This window comes from Elephas maximus, chromosome 16 (genome assembly GCF_024166365.1).
Source record: "Elephas maximus indicus isolate mEleMax1 chromosome 16, mEleMax1 primary haplotype, whole genome shotgun sequence".
NCBI lineage: Eukaryota > Metazoa > Chordata > Mammalia > Proboscidea > Elephantidae > Elephas > Elephas maximus.
In genome coordinates, this window is record NC_064834.1 from 71705493 (window position 1) to 71718443 (window position 12951).

Sequence of the window (12951 nt, forward strand, 5' to 3'; positions counted from 1 at the left end):
CTCACACACACTCATCCGCTCACACCCACACATCCGTTCACACACGCACTCATCCGCTGACACATGCACTCATCCACTCACACACACTCATCCGCTCACACTCATCCACTCACACACACACTCATCCGCTCACACACACCCATCCACTCACACACACACTCATCCACTCACACATGCACTCATCCGCTCACACACTCATCCGCTCACACCCACTCATCCGCTCACACCCATTCATCCGCTCACACACACTCATCCACTCTCACACTCATCCACACACCCACTCATCCGCTCACACCCACACATCCACTCTCACACACTCATCCACACACACACTCATCCACTCACACACACTCATCCGCTCACACCCACACATCCGTTCACACACGCACTCATCCGCTGACACATGCACTCATCCACTCACACACGCACTCATCCACTCACACACACTCATCCACTCATACACACACTCATCCACTCACGCACTCATCCGCTCACACACACTCATCCGCTCACACTCATCCACTCACACGCACACTCATCCGCTCACGCACACACTCATCCGCTCACATACTCATCCACTCCCATACACACTCATCTGCTCACACACACCCATCCACTCACACACACACCCATCCACTCACACACACACTCATCCACTCACGCACGCACTCATCCACTCACACACGCACTCATCCACTCACACACTCACCCACACACGCACTCATCCGCTCACACACACTCATCCACACACACACTCATCCGCTCACACCCACACATCCGCTCACACCCACTCATCCGCTCACACCCACACATCCACTCACACCCACTCATCTGCTCACACCCACTCATCCGCTCACACCCACACATCCACTCTCACACACTCATCCACACACACACTCATCCACTCACACACACTCATCCGCTCACACCCACTCATCCGCTCACATACACTCATCCGCTCACACCCACTCATCCGCTCACACCCACACATCCGCTCACCCACACTCATCCGCTCACACACTCATCCGCTCACACCCACACATCCGCTCACACACATTCATCCGCTCACACCCACTCATCCGCTCACACCCACACATCCGCTCACCCACACTCATCCGCTCACACACTCATCCGCTCACACCCACACATCCGCTCACCCACACTCATCCGCTCACACACTCATCCATTCACACACACACTCATCCATTCACACACGCACTCATCCATTCACACACACACTCACCCATTTACACACATACTCATCCACAGAAATGCACACACTCACACTCATCCACTCACACACACATACTCGCATTCATACATGCATACACACACTCAACATTTGCCCATGCACACAGACACACGTGCGCATATAAGACAAACACTGACACATCCTCACAAACACAGTCACACTCACACATAAAGACACAATCTCACACTCATGCATGGACACAGACACATATACTCACACCCAAATACACACACATACGGGCACACAACTGCACACGCTGATACATATTCACACATAATCACGCAAGCACACAGATACACACAGACATCCACCCATGTGGAGACACATGCTCACAGCTACACAGAGACACACATCTGCATACACTGATACAGTCACACACTCACACTCAACTACACATACATGCTCACCTATGTACACACACACATGCATAGACTAATACACTCTCATAGACACACAGTCACACTCACACACACAGACACGCAATCACAAACTCACCAGTGCAGAGACATCCCGCTGCATACACAGAACCATTCACATATACAGATGCCCACGTGTGCACACTGACATACATATTTCCAGAAACACACACCCTCGCACCCAACCACTCACACACTCATCCACATACAGTCAGAGACACACTCAACATGCAGGCACACATGTGCACTAACATACACACTCACAGACACAGAGCCTCACACACACACAGACACATTCACCCACCGCAAACACAGAGGCACAACTCAATATGCAGACACACTTGCACAAACTGACACACACTCGCACACACACAGACAGGAAAAGAAAGAAGTAGGGGCCCTGTGCTGTGCACAGCAAGAGGGCAGTAATATCCCAGGGTAGAGAAAGACCCCTACCCTCCAGACCTGAGAAAACAGCTCTGATCACAAGGCCTCTCCAGGAGGGCCCATTAGAAAGTTCAACCAATTAAGCAGACAGTTTCCATGGACACGTTCACTTTTCTCAGCTCTGAAGTTGAGCAGTGCCTCTGTCCTGGCACAAGCGCTGGTCATCTGTGGCAAACTGAGGGGCCACTAATCTCTTCAGATTACTCTCCACAGATAACCAAGTCTCCTTAAAGAGAGAGAGAAACATGGGCGTGAGATGGCATCACCTGACCTGCAGCACATGACAGCTGCCCAGATCCGATTAGCAAGGACCCCCAGGAAGGCTACTTCCCCAAATGTGAGGTCATCCTGAGGGCCTGCCCTGAGTCAGACATGCCCAGGCCCTAGGTGCCCCTCTGTGATCCAAAGACAGAATGCTTGTCCTTCTGGATCCTATATGCCCAAAGGAGGTGATTGTCAATCCAACAGTCACACAAGAGGATGTAAAAGGACAAGTGGGATAAGAGCTTCATTCCTGCACAGAGTAAGTTCAGATAACAACACCCTGCCTCATCCTACTGTGGGGAGGCTGGGCGTGAGGTGAGTGTGGACCAGAAGTATCTGCAGACAGCCTGGCCCACAACAGGGACTCCCTAAGTAAGCTTCGTTATTGTTGCTGCTGTTTTCTGGCCTCTGATACCAGGATCCTGGAGAGAAGGAGATTCAGACCATCTAAAAACTCATGCTCAACACATATGCCTACTTGGGGTGTGTGTGCACACGCATATGCATTCGTGTGTGTGTGCATACATGTCTGTGCATCTGTGTGTATGCACGTATGTGTTCATGTGCATGCATACGTGTGTGCATGTATCATGCCGGTATGTGTTCATGCATGCATATGTGTGCGTGCACGCATGCATGTGACTGTGTTCATGTGTGTGTGTGTGCTTATGTGTGCACACATATGCCTTCGTGTGTTCACGCATGTGTGCGTTCATGTGTGTGCATGTGCATGTATGTGTTGAGGGGGTGGGCAGTAGGAGAAAGGGATGGATAAATAAAGCCACCCCAGGTGTCCCACATGCTGATGACACAGGGCAGACCACCCCACAGCCCCTATGCTTGGTTCTAAGTTTCTCCTGTTCCAGTATCTGCAAGCTCAGGACACACCAGTTGTTGAGCAGGAATGCTATCTTTCTTACTGAACAGGTCAAACAGAAGTTTCTCCCAGGGTCACTTTTTTTTTCCTTAATAAACATATTCTATTCGATGCCGTACAATCAAAATGGAATTCAAATGATCTCTTGCAATGGTCATTTAAAACTTATTAATTGCTGTAAATTATTTTGACATCTAAGTGAAAAGTCCTCTGTAATGCTTTTAGAATCCCATTTTCATTAACGTTAATTAAAGGCCACTAACCGTTAAGTATTAATGACATCCAATTCCCAAAAAGTGGCTCCCAATGGACAGACTTCGGCTCTCAGCGAGTTATGAGACTCTGAGCAAAACACAGGCCATAATGAGATTTTAACCATGGAAATGTAATCAGCAAGATGACGATAAAGAGAGGGCATCTCACAGGAAGATAATAGGTAGTTTCAATAATGAATTTTATGATCATCATTAGCCTATGTCCAGAAGTCTGGGAGAATTATGGCTGTTTAGCAAAAGCGTTTCAAATCAAACAACTTTACGGGCACACTATATCATTGTTTAGTGGCTCTATATGATTATCCTGTAAGTGTCAGACCCAGGGTACATGCTGGGGGCCAAGGGTCCCAGCAGGGGTCCCTGGGTAGTGCAAATGATTAAGCTCTAAGCTACTAATTGAAAGGTTGGAAATTCAAACTGACCCAGAGACACCTCAGAAGAAAGACCTAGTGGTCTGCTTCCAAAAAATCAGCCATTGAAAACCCTATGGTTTACCCTGGTTCTACTCTGACACCCACAGGGCTGCCATGAGTGAGAATCAACTCCATGGCAACTGGCTTTTTAAAGCATGTCTAGTAAGGCGCTAAGTACGCAGTAAGCATTGATAGATGTTTGCTAGTATTGTGATTGTTACCCTTCCAAACTTCTCTTAAGACATGATTGGATCCCCTTTTACAAGGGATTACAAGCCTCAGTGAGTACAGGCTACCAGTCACCCAAATCATTTCCCATCTTATTTCCAGGAGCTACTGAGAGCACATTATGCAAATTAAGGAATACAACCACAGTCGTGCGTTAAAGTGGTAAAGAATAATGGCAAGGGATGCTTTTACCCAGTGTCTTCCAGAGCACAATGGAAATGACAAATCTTCTACTAAAGTCTGCCTAGCTATACCATGATAAAAAAAAAAAAAATTTAATGATAGCTGAGGGTAATCATCTGGCCTCGATTTCTTCATTTTACTGTGGCAGAAATAATGCTAGGTGCTCACCAAGCCTTTTTCTCTTCCTAGTCAGCACACAAAAGCTGCATTCCCAACATCCTTTGCAGCTTGGTTGGGACCACATAACTGCTGGTGCCATCTTCTGTGCTTCAGCTCTCTCTCTCTCTCTCTTCCTCTTCCAGGTTGGAAGCATAGACCCTAAGGTGAAATCATACAATGAAGGAAGCTTGGGTCACAGCCCGGAGAAGAGGCTGTCTTCCCAGTAGAGGCGCCAGACTAGGGACAATGATATTAGACTTTGTGTGTGCAAGCATTACAAGTTTCTTGTGCTAAGCCCCTGAAATTTGGGGGAGGGGGGTATGCTTATTAAAGCAACTAGTATGACATATACTAGTTAATACAGTTACCTTTTCTGCTAAATTTTAAGACAACTTCCAACTTGAAAGAAACCACTTCAGATATGAAAAACCCAGGTAGAGAGGTAGAGTTAGAGAAGACCCAGGCAAGGTCCCTGTCATGGATTAAATTGTGTCCCCCAGAATATGTGTCAACGTGGCTAGGCCATGATTCCCAGTATTGTGTGATTGTCCATCATTTTGTCATCTGATGTGATCTTCCCATGTGTTGCAAATTCTAGCTCTATGATGTTAATGAGGCGGGATTAGAGGCAGCTATGTTAACGAGGCAGGACTCAATCTACAAGATTAACTTTTGTTTTAAATCAATCTCTTTTAAGATATAAAAGAGAGAAGCGAGCAGAGAGACAGGTGGGGGGACCTCATACCACCAAGAAAGTAGTGCCAGGAGCAGAGCATATCCTTTGGACCCAGGGTCCCTGTGCTGAGAAGCTCCTAGTCCAGGGGAAGATTGATGACAAGAACCTTCCTCCAGAGCCCACAGAGAGAGAAAGCCCTCCCCTGGAGCTGACGCCCTGAATTTGCACTTCTAGCCTACCAGACTGTGAGAGAATAAACTTCTGTTTGTTAAAGCCATCCTCGTGCGGTATTTCTGTTACAGCAGCACCAGATAGCCGAGACAACCTGCGACGTTCACCCTCTAAAGCAACCAGGAGCTCTAAGGCAATTCTGCTTCTGGTCTGCTGAGAGGCGTTGGATGAGTAGAGAATGGTGGGTATCTCTGCAGCTGGGTATCCAAACCAGTTTCGCAAGTAGTTCAGGTAAAGATATCGATCCTAGAAACTTAATTTTAGAGCCAGGAATGAGCCTTAGAATCACCGGAAGCACGGAGATGGGGGCACTGAAGTCCAGCGAAATTGAAGTGACATATCTGAGGCCACTCACCAGTTAAGCCTGGGGGCGAGGACCTGGGCCTTCATCTCCCCATACAAATCAGTTCCGCCCTTTCCTTTATAGACTGAGGAACTAAAACCCAGACCCTTAAGTGAGGGAAAGAAGGTAGACTCAGATCTCTTCATTTCTACTTCAGGCCCCAGGTGGCTCCAGGGGATTCTTCATGAACCGAACACTTTCAAACTCATTTAATGCTTGATTCAGGACTGTCGGACCTTGACTTAAACCAAACAAAAGTCAATAAATAAAGTGATGACGGAAACAAACAAAAGGGAAAGCTTCTGCAAAGCAGCTGCCCACCTTGCATCTGGCGTATTAGGATTTCAGCGCTAAAATGACCCCGACTTGACACAGAACAAATAAGAACCACCTTTGCAAAAGAAAAGGATATTCTTTCCCACCACCTGTATGCCCGTTTGTCATACTGTGGTGGCTCGTGTGTTGCTATGATGCTGGAAGCTATGTCACCAGTATTTCAAATACCAGCAGGGTCACCTATGGTGGACAGGTTTCAGTGGAGCTTCCAGACTAAGACCGGGAAGAAAGGCCTGATAACTCACTTCTAAAAATTAGCCAGTGAAAACCTATGGATCATAACAGAATATTGTCTGATATAGACATGCCACCAGGAAAGACCAATTGCTAGAAAAGGACGTCATGTTTGGTAAAGCAGAGGGCCAGCAAAAACGAGGGAAAACCTCAGTGAAATGAATTGACGCCATACCTGCAACAATGGACATAAACATACCAACAATCGTGAAGATGGTGCAGAACCAGGCAACGCTTCTTTCTGTTATACATAAGTTCGTCACGAGTCAGAGCCAACTCAAAGGCAACTAACGAGAACAACCTCATTATTTGTTTTTTAATGCCTAGACTTTAGTTCACAGGCTGGCTTAAATAAAAAGGCATTTCCCAAACTGTCTGTATATAAATAATTAATACATTATTAAGTAATAAATTATTAAGTAAGGAGGCATTTTTTTCAGTTGCATATTCACAAGTAGTTAGCAACTAATGTGGATGTTTGCCTCTGTCCCTCAGGGAAAAGGCTCCATGTTAAAACAAGTAGCATAGACTGGAAACAAAAGGAAAAGTCAAAACCATGCTTCTCCTCTTTGTGAATGGGGAAGAGTGTGTGGGATGGGAGGGAAGGGGCCTGAGACAGTCCTGGTCCTTCACCACCAACTTGGCAGAACCAAATTCCTGTTCAACCAAAAGCCATAAACCTCAGAAAACCAGACTGCTTCTCTCAACCCAGCCACCTTCTGCAGAACTCAGGTTGGGGGAATGTCTTAGTTATCTAGTGCTGTTATGGCAGAAATACCACAAGCAGGTGGCTTTAAGGAACAGAAATTGTCTCACAGTTTAGGAGGCTAGAAGCCCAAATTCAGGACATCGGCTCTAGTGGAAGGCTTTCTCTCTCTGTGGGCTCAGGGGATGTTCCTTGTCGCTTTAGCTTCTGTTCTTTGGCTCCGTAGTGATCTTCATGTGGTGTGGTATCTCTCTTCCCCGTTTCTGCTTCCTAGCTTGCTTGTTTAATCTCTTTTCTATCTCAAAAGAGATTGACTCAAAATACTCTCCGCTAATCCTACCTCCTTAACATAACAAAGACAACTCATTCCTAAATGAGATTATAAGCACAGGCATAAAGGTTAGGATTTGCAACACATATTTTGGGAGGACATGGTTCAATCCATAACACTCCCCAAGAGCCTTCAGAGGGAGAACAGCCCTGCCAACATCTTGATTTCAGACTTCTGGCATCCAGGACTGTGAGAGAATACATTTCTGTTGTCTTAAGCCACCAAATGTGCGGTAATTTGTTACAGCAGTCACAGGAAATTAATACAGGGAGCTGCTGGGCGAGAAGGTCTGTTGAGTATCTCTCAACCTCCTCAACTCAAACCAGGAAGCCCCAGCTTCATCTCTTCGTACAGGCATTGGGAGACACGCATCAAAGATATGTTTATTTATTCATTCGACAATCATTTCCTGAGCACAATTAATAATGGCAAATGTTTTGGTACATGTATATTTGGCACAATTTTCTTTTAAAATCTGCTGATCAAGACATCTCTTTACCCTCAACTAGTTCGTAGTTTAGTGGGAGAGGCGGGCTTGTGAAGAAATACTGAGTAGAGTGAGGCAAACATCAAGAGTGATAGAAAATGTATGAAAGCCTGGAGTGGGGTTCTCAGTCTCCAAAAAATGGAGTGTTCACTTTTCTCATCTGAAATCCCACTAGGAACGGAGTTTTTCTGACCCAAGGATTCCAGTGTTGTGAGCAATATGCTTACTACGTCTTTTTACACCTTCTCTTCCCTCCCTCCCTAAATCTGGGTAGGGCAGGAGGGGTGAAGGATGGCAAGGCAGATTACAAGGTGGTCTCTGTAGGACAGGACAAGTCTTCGGTTCTCCCAAAATTCTCTCCCAAGTCTTGGGTTGCGACCACAACTCCGCTTGGCATGGTAAACCAAACAGAAACCAAATCAGTTGCCGTAAAGGCAACTCCAGCTTATGGCGACCCCGTGTGTGCAGAGTAGAACTGAGCTCCATAGGGTTTTCAAGGCTGTGACCTTTGGGAAGATCTTCTGAAGCACCTCTGAGTGGACGTCAACCTCCAACCTTCAGTTAGCAACCACTCACGTTAACCATTTGTACTACCAGGGACTCTGTTGCATGGTACACCCAGTGCCCAGTGCCATCGAGTCGAATCTGACTCATAGAGACCTGATAAGACAGAGTAGAACTGCCCCATAGAGTTTCCAAGGAGCGCCATTGTAGCCACTCCTAATACCTGTAATTTCACACGGTCAAAGAAGGATTCTGTCCAACAGTATTTAGAGCACGAGCACCTATACCAGCAAGGGCCACTATGAGCAAGCCTTCCATCTGAGCTCCATCTTTTCCAGCCCTAGATTAAACATGAGGGGCAAAAAGGAATAAAAATCCCCCAGAAAACCCACACTTTCCACTTGGTTTTCTTTGAATTAAAAAATGAAAGGCTAGTGATAATCTAGTAAAAATAAACTGTTGGGAGAATTTATAGATTCTGCGTGTGGAAGATCAAATGTTGCAATCGAAGGAAATGAGGATGTTTAATCTAAGCGGAAAAGAAAGCTCCACATTGCAAAAACACCCAGAATCCACTGAGTCTGTGCTTCTGGGACAGGAAACCACCAAGTTTAACATTAGAAATGTTCATTCCGAAACCCAAATTCTTGGTTTTTCATGGCTTGGGTCCTTCAAAAATAATGGCAGGGGCTGGACCAGTGCTGAGTGGAGGCTGCAGAGCTGAGAGCAGACGAGACAGAGATAGAATGCGGGCACATGCCCACATGACATCCAGAGTCAAATTCAAATAGGAGCTAGGGTAAGAGACCCCAGATGAAATCCTACAACTTGTCAGCAACCTTTGACTGAAATCAGTTCTGGGAAAGAGACAGTCCCCCTGGCAATGTTTATTAACACATACTGGCTCCATCCTTCTCTGCTCTCCAAGAAGGACTGAATCCATTCTGCTCAACGCAGCATTTTTTAGACAATGTGGGTTTTATGGTTTTCGTGAAACAGAGGGAGGAATGAATTGCAAAACCAAATATAGCTGGAAATGTCTTTGTAATTTCTAAACAAAATAAATGAAAACAGTTCAGACCAAGGATTGCCCTCCAAGAGTGGAAACCCAAACACAATCATTTTCTGCTGAAATATGGGGGAAGGAGTAGAAGTGAACCCAAAGGGACTGAGATCCAAAACTTAAACCCAATAATTTCAGTGGTAGGAATTACATACAAATTATTAAAATCTTACCAGCCCTAGTGGCTAGGGGTAACACAAAAAAATCTACTGTCTGTTCAAATTTTTATGAGCGAGCATCAAATTTAGATTTTAAAGGTTTCCTGCTGTGGTGAGACTACAGATGTTTACGTTGTGAGAAGCAGTTCTATCCCAGCAATCCTGTGTCCACTAACAAAAGAACCGAATGAACTGCAAACGGTTTGTAAATTCACCACCAAGACAAGTCTCAGAGTTATCCAAATTGTTTCCCACAGCTGCAAATAAGTCTTCTTCTAGCAGGACAAGTGTAGGTATAAAATCTGGGGATCCTATATGTTCTCAACCTGTCTAAATGTCCACAAAGAGAATAGCCAGGTAAATATAAAATTGCCGCATAATAAGATCATATGCAGCCCTTTAGGGGATGGTTATCAAGCCTGTATTACCCATATAAAAAATAAAGGCCTGCTTATTATATAAAGTTAAATGAAAAGCAAGCTTACATATACACTATTATTGATTAAAAGTGTATAAACAATATTATTAATAAAAAAAAAAAAAAACACATTAAAATCTGTAAGAAAGGAGCCACACCAAAATAACAGGATTTGTCTTTGGGTGTTAGGATCAGGTATGTTTTTTTATTCTCTATTTTGCAAATTTACTAATGTGATTATAATGAAGCAACATGAAACATGATGGATGGACGGATGGATGGATGGTTGTACAGATGGACAGATAATTACACAGACAGATAGAGTAAAGCTTTATAGAAACTCCTAGAAAAATGTGATCCTAAATTATTCTGTTAGATGTCGTCTTTCTCCTAAAGATGTCAGATGACAATTTAAAAAAATTGATTTTGCTATATGCTCACTTGTCTTTTGAGTGCTATTTCATATCTTTGCTTATAGATGTATAATCATTCGAGGAGGTCAAAAAATAAGCATCAACTTAACTGAGTTCTATTAGCATAATCATTTTGTGGATCTACTTTTTCCTTTAAAGGTTTTATCTGCAAGTCTTCCATGCAGTGACTATGTATTATCTTCAATTTGATGTAATTGTTTAAGCGTAATGAGTTGCAACCACAAAACAAAATAAATGTAGAAAAAGACGGGGAAACAGGAAATAAAAGTGAAGACTCAGAACAATAAAATAACTTGAATGAAATGAAAAATAAATACAGATGCCAGGTGAGAAGTGTAACAGAGTTAAAATGAGGAGTTATTTCTTACTCTGAACTCTCTTCTGTTCGGCTCCCTGGGGACCAAGTTTGGAGGAAACTGGGAGTCTTGTTTTAGACACTTTGAGTCTGGGGTGTCCATGAGACAAGCAAGTGGCAACGCCAATTGAGTAGCTGAGTCCATAAATCTACAATGAAGATAATTCTTTTTACTTAAAATATTACAACCAGGTGACTATCCAAGGGGAGAAAAATGTCTTCAATCTTCAGTTAATGCTTCTTTTGATCATTGTTAGTATATATGCAATTATAATACAATAAAAGAACCTGGGCAACCTTTCAGATCTCACTATAATGCATCTTGAGTTTATCTTTAAGGTTCCATCCAACTGAAATGCTAATGATTCTAAGACAAACATAAATAAACATCCTGAGACAGAATTGTTGTTTGCAAGTAGTCAAAGCCAACAAGAGGTAAGTTAAGCAAAAAGAGACATCATTGGGAAGATAAAGGTGAGCACACAGAAGTGAAGAAAGGGGTGAAATACCAGGCATCAGAGAATAAAGAACCAGAGAAACTTCAAAAGTCAGATTAGCAGGAAATAATGACAATGTCTTTAGGGGCAACTGTCAAGAAGAATCAGCTCCAAGTGCTTCCATCCTGGTAGTCAACACGCAGAATCCAGGAGAAAGAATTCTGATTGTCTATGCTTGATCATGTGCCCATATCTTGGCCAAGAGAGGTCAGGGCATCTCAATTGGCAGTGCCACCAAGACTGCACAGAAGGTAGGAAGGGTGTCACCAAAGCTGGAGAAACAGATGCCAGGCAGGAAGGTAACCAACGTCCCTCTCACATTCCAAGCCTGAGAGCATGGACTTTATGCATGGTGTTTAACGTCGATGTCGTACGGAAAGAAAACATGAGCGACACTTACCATTGGATCAGTGGAAGCTTCTCTGGGCTACGGCCCATGTGTGCAACCACTGACACATGGATCACCTCGACTGGCGACTTCAAGTACACATACCGCGCACCAAATCCATGACTCAGAGCTATAGAAAAATAAACATGGAATTAATGACAAAGACAGTGACTTTTCCAGTTACATTTATAAGCAAATAGTTCAAAAATAAATAAGCCAAATAGTGGTGGTGGGCGGTGGTGGGGGGTTCTTTTGAGCTAAATGCCTTGAACAGTAAAATTAACAACAGAAAAGATCTCATTGTACCATTAGGCTGTTTTATTGACTTGTTTTCTAACTCTGCTTTGAACACAATGAAAGTTGTGTGTTCTTTAAAGAAAGCAAATATTTATTTTCCTTTCCCAATACTGCATAGAAACCTCCAGGGCAAAGTAAAATAAAACCTCATTATTTCAGATTCCACTCATTCCAGAATTATAATAATTTGGTTTGGGCTTCATTGAAGCCTGCCTTTGTACTCTCTTTGAGTAATGGTTTTACTAAACAAATCAATAATATAAACAAGATTGCTGGGAGTCCTGTTTAACCAGCTCAAGAGGCGCTTCAGCACGCAGTTTACATGGCCGCTTGTTATAAAGGCATCTTTATCATTCATGAAATCAAAACTGGCAGGGCTTCTTAGCAACTAGTTCACATTGCTGCAGTTGGTGCAAACGGTTATCACTAGCTCTACTACTAACCAAAAGGTTGCAGGCTTGAGTCCCCCCAGAGGCACCTTGAAAGAAAGTCCTGGCAATCTATTTCTAAAAGATGACAGCCACTGAAAACCCTAGGGAGAGTGGTTCTACTCTGACACACGTAGGGTCATCATGAATCGGAGTCGAATCAACAGCAACCCATTACAGTTGAATTCTACCACTCCTTCCAACGTGTTTTCACTCTTAGTCTGATCAAATGGCGTTTGACCCCACCGTTTAGGCACAAAAGGTAGAAACGGAAGAACCTGTCCACCATCCAGCCTTGGAAAAAAGTCGCAGCCACTATGTCTACTTCAAATTGAAACCAAAAACCAAACCCGTTGCCGTCGAGTCAATTTCAGCTCATAGTGACCCTATAGGGCAGAGTAGAACTGCCCCATAGGGTTTCCAAGGAGTGACTTATGGATTTGAACTGCCAGCCTTTTGGTTAGCAGCCAAGCTCTTAACCACTGTGCCTCACTTCAAAGTGAGGCAACAGTATAAAACGATCTTTAAGTACAAACGCCCACAAACATATT

At 44.1% G+C, this 12951-nt stretch overlaps 1 long non-coding RNA gene across 2 annotated transcripts; it reads right to left on the bottom strand.

Moving 5' to 3' along the window:
- Positions 1-2254: 2254 nt before the first annotated feature.
- LOC126059340 (uncharacterized) lies at positions 2255-11752 on the bottom strand. Of its 2 annotated transcripts, none has more exons than XR_007513424.1 (3): positions 11688-11752; positions 10804-10939; positions 2255-2341 (listed from the first exon to the last, which is right to left on the bottom strand). It is a non-coding gene; the product is annotated as an uncharacterized LOC126059340 (long non-coding RNA). The 2 variants fall into 2 exon arrangements; XR_007513423.1 differs by lacking the exon at positions 2255-2341 and adding an exon at positions 4635-4673.
- Positions 11753-12951: the final 1199 nt, after the last annotated feature.